The sequence below is a fragment of the Myotis lucifugus genome, unplaced genomic scaffold, assembly GCF_000147115.1.
Source record: "Myotis lucifugus unplaced genomic scaffold, Myoluc2.0 scaffold_850, whole genome shotgun sequence".
In the NCBI taxonomy this organism is placed as follows: Eukaryota; Metazoa; Chordata; class Mammalia; order Chiroptera; family Vespertilionidae; genus Myotis; species Myotis lucifugus.
The window spans coordinates 15,730-20,450 of record NW_005871898.1 but is presented as its reverse complement, the minus strand read 5'-3'; the positions used below and the strand labels follow the sequence as shown (position 1 = coordinate 20,450).

Below are 4,721 nucleotides of genomic sequence, written 5' to 3'. Positions count from 1 at the left end.
AGCTGAGCTGCACTGTTGAGTCAGGAGAGACTCTAGTTAGATTTAGCTGATGCAGGTCAGACATTTGATGATGAATTGTCATTTGGGCTCAAGAGTCTCAGAAAAACACTCTGCAGTTTGTCCACGTGAGAAAGTTGTCTCTGTTTACAACAGACTTTTCTAACTCAGAGACATCAGAGGTAAGTGAAGAGTCAGGAATCCAGTGTTTCCCTTTGGCATGAAGAGGAAACCACACAGGAAATCAGGCCAAACCTTCAACTTCACCTTATGCTGGAATGGTCCTTGTGTTCAGGGATACTTAGAGCCCCCTGGTGGTTACAGCTTCTGCTGCAGGGAGGTTTGTGTCTGGGCTCACACTGACTTCCCCTTACTGGGTCTCTTGCACAGTAATACATGACCATTTCCTCCGCTCTCCAGCTGTTCATTTGCAGATACAGCATGTTCTTTGTGTTGTCTCTGGAGATGGTGAATCGGACCTTCACAGAGTTGGCATGGTTTGTGGTACTTCCATCAGGATTCATTCGACATAACCACTCCAGCTCCTTCCCTGGAGCCTGTCGGACCGAGTTCATCCAGTTGCTACTGAAGGTGAATCCAGAGGCGGCACAGGAGAGTCTCAGAGACCCCCTCAGGCTGCACCAAGCCTCCCCCAGCCTCCCCCAGACTCCACCAACTGCACCTCACACTGGACACCTGCAAACACAAAGACATCTTGGTCAGAAAACTCTCACACATCCACTGTTTCTCGTATTCACATCCACTCACATACTCAGTCTTTCTTTTCCTCCATAAATTACCTCTTAAAAGAGCCACAAGAAAAACCCAGCTAAGCCCAAACCCCATGGTGAATGGTCTGTGTTCAGTCCTGATCAGGGAATGGGAACTCATGGGGATCCTGGGGCTGGGCTCCTGTCCCAGAGCTGCAGGGTTGGGGCTGGGCTGGTTTTTATGAGCAGAGGGGCCCCTATTTGCATGTCCTCCTACTATATATGGAGCTCTGGGGTTGGATGCTGGTACAAATGACACCATATCAGAATGCAACATGTCCGAGGATGCATGTATGTTAAATAATTCCCAGCATCTGGGTCTATGTTCTCCACACTGGGACCAATCACTCCAGCTCACCTGTAAAAAAAAGAGAAGGATTAAAAATGATGGATTCCTTCTACAGTCACCAGTAATGAAAAGGAAGAGAAATTAACCTTCAAATCTGATAACTAAAAGTGCAGCAGGTTCATGTTCAGGAGATGGGAAGTTCCATTCGACACTATTTATCCTACAAAGTGATCAGAGGATAAACTAAGACCAGAGTGTGAGCCTAGAGCCAGTGGATCAAGTGTTGGGGGAGAGAGGAGTTTCTGTGTGGGTCCCTGGGAACCAGAAGCATGAACTATAGAGACACAGACAGAGCTCCCGGGTCCTATTTCTTCAGGGGAGTTTGGTGCTGGAGGTGTAGCAGCTGCACCGCCTCCTTTGTTTTGTTTATTCTCTAGACTCTGTTGGAAAACCAGTTTCATACATTGGGATACAGAACACTTTTTTTTAAAGATGAATACATTTTTTAAAGCTTTGAAGACATTTAACAATTTATTAAAGTCAGAAATACAAATTCTTAATATTCATTCTAGAAACACAAGAATTCAATTTCAACGGCTTTAGAAAGAATTCCTGATGAAGATGTTACTATTACATTCTTTGTTAGACGGGTACTTGGAGCACGTTGAATATCATTTTACCATTTCACCCCCAACCTAGTGCCTGGCTAAATTGGCCAGCAGTAGCACATGAAATTGTGGATAGATGAGAGTCTCATATTCGTATTTATCTAAGTGAAGTATATAGCACCAGGTTTCCCATTTAATGAAATGCAGTTCCTTTTACAATTCTTTGGAGCAATAAGCCTTTAGATTCCCATTTTCCCCAGTCAGAGAAGAGCCACTCAAGTGTCTTTGTCCTACTTGTCAGGAGTTAAAGTACTAGCTGAATGATCACCACAGGACTCTAATAGGGTGCAGGTAAAAATTCTCAAAAGGTGCTTTACTCTGTTCTCTCACATCTCAGATTCACTTGGCTGGTCACAGGCAGGCAGGTAAAATGGGTTAAACATTTTGCAACTCAATTTCTACACAAATAGGTTATGATTGTTTGTGTAAGGCATGATTGAAGAAACAGAACCAGCATTTTGCTCCAACGTGACCATGTAGCTCTGAAGAAGTGGCAAAAGCCATCCCAGCTGCCTTGTGCCTCCAGCCAGGTGCGGTGCTGCCCCATGAGACAAGCACACAGCAAGGTCACCAGGCTCTGGCAGTCCAGGTCAACCCTGGCATCCCACTTCTACAGTGCCCACTTGTGGCTTGCTGGCGGTCTCTCCAGCAGGAACCCCGAGAAAGACAGGAGTACCACCACCCGGCAGCAGTTGGGGCCCAGGGGGTGTCAAAATAAGTTCTGCATCATGTTGGCCACCATCTCCATGCGGTTACCCCGATATTGGCGGTAACGGGTCCAGGAGAGCTGGTAACGCTCCTGTGCATGGGAGGCGAGGGAGCGCATCACAGCAGTCTCAAGCAAGGATGGTGGGCATGGGGAGCTGCTGGGCCTCCTGGGGCAGTACTCCAGGGAGTCAATTAGCAGCTGGAGGGTGAACAACTTCGACTGGTCCTCCATGGCCTGGCATCAGCCAGGGTCCTGGCCCCGCCGACTTTGTAGGCCTGTCTGCACCTCTGCTCTGGGACAGGCTGTCCCAGAATATAGAACACTCTTAAGCATAACCAGGTCTATTTAGGTGGAGTTGCCATTAGTGATTTAGGAGTAATTAACTTTACATCATGGAAATGTTGTGATTGGAAACCTGATTGTAAGGACAGAAAAAAGGCCTTTCTTTTCCTTTGCTGTGGCCACCACAATGTATGAGAAGCACCTGATAATGAAATCCCAAATTGTTAGCTTCTCTGATTAAAATGGCCCCTCTGTTCAAACTGAGGGAGAAGATAGCTACTCTCAAGGCTGCATTGTTGCATTTCCCTCCTCCCTGCTGTTTTCAGAACTCAGGGATAATTCACTTCAATGAGTTGTTTCTTTTTAATTTAGACATTTTACATTTCCTTTTCTTTCTAATTATTCTGACAAGGACTTCTAGTTTTGACAAATAGAAGTAGTCACAGGGGAGCCCTTGTCTTGGTCCTGATGTTAGAGTAATATCTTGGAAATTTTCTCTGTGTAACATGATGTCACTTGTTGGCTTCTCAAATCTGGCCTTTAGTATATTGAGGTCCATCACTACTCCACCTAATCTCCCAATAATTTAAATTCTGAAGCGATTTTCAATTTTAAAGGTTTCATTCTATATATATTCATATGATGTACTAGAGGCCTGGTGCATGAATTAGTGAACAGGTGGGGTTCCTCCGCCTGGCCAGCCATATGGGCCGATCAGGGCCATCTTGTCCAGTCCAGATGGGGGCTGATCAGGGCTGGTGGCCTGAGAGGGACCGCAGGAGGGTTCTAGGGTGTGTCTGGCCCCATCTTGTTCAGTCTCAATCGAACAGACCCCAGAAGCAAACTAATCTACCAGTCAGAGCATCTGCCCAGTGGTGGTCAGAGCCCATCATAGTGACCAGTTGGTCGACCGCTTGGTCGACCACTTGGTCAGACACTTAGCATATTAGGCTTTTATATATGTAGATTGTAACTCACGGTGCAGAATGCTCAGCACACTTTCCCTCTGGCCCCTGGACCCTTGTCCTTCCCAAACTCTGCTCACCTCTTCAGCTGCCACAGGAAATAAATTACAACTTGTGCATGGAAAACCTTTGCAGGCTCCGTGGGTGTGTCTTTACTTTGCTGCAGTTCCGATTACCTCAACATAAGGAGAGACACACTCATTATCATGTAACATCATTGTGGTAAGACCCTTGCTCAGCTTACTGCAGCAGTTTTAAATAGGCCATGGGTCACCCTAGATGGTTTTTCTCAGTGGTTAGAACCGTGGCTTGAAGACTGAAAGGTCCTGAGTTCGATTCCCTTCAAGGGCACATTCCTGGGTTTGCGGGCTCAATCCCCAGTAGGGGGTGTCCGGGAGGCAGCAGATGGAGTTTCTGTCATCATTGATGTTTCTATCTCTCTCTCCCTCTGCCTTCCTCTCTGAAATCAATAAAAATATATTAAGAAAAATAAAAATAAATAGGCCATGAATCAAATGTCGCTGCTCTCCATCCATCCAGTCCCCTCACACCCTCTTTTGTCTTTGCCTCCCCCCCTCCCACACACACTCTGCTGGGGTCTGTAAAATGGGGTCAGGATTTTTACTTCAACCAAGGGTAATGCTTCCTCACAGCCCTCCTTCTCCATCCATCTCTGTCCCAAGGCCTGGGGGGGTCTCTTCCTGCCTCCCCTCCATCTAACTTGGTGGGCCCTGCTCTGCCCCCTCCTCCTGTTACCTGTCTGCAGCCTCCCTCTTTCTCCTCTGGGGACAGAACTCTCCAAAGGCTGTGTGGGGCAGGGTGGTGCTGTGCTAGGAAGGCTAGGTGGTGTGAACTAGGCAGGGTGGGCGGCACCTTGCAGGGCCAAGATGTGGTGCTGAGCTGTGCAGAGGGAGCTCAGAAGGGCCTCGGAGGATAGCTGGTGTGATGGGTCATGGGGAGGAGGAGGGAGGGATGTGGAGCTTGCTCTGTGGGAGCGTCACCAGGCTCGCTAGGCTGCCCACACCCAGCAGCTTTTCTAGG

General features: G+C 47.7%; 1 pseudogene; it reads right to left on the bottom strand.

Annotated features, from left to right (window-relative positions):
• Positions 1-374: 374 nt before the first annotated feature.
• On the bottom strand, positions 375-843 carry LOC102420419 (annotated as a pseudogene).
• Positions 844-4,721: the final 3,878 nt, after the last annotated feature.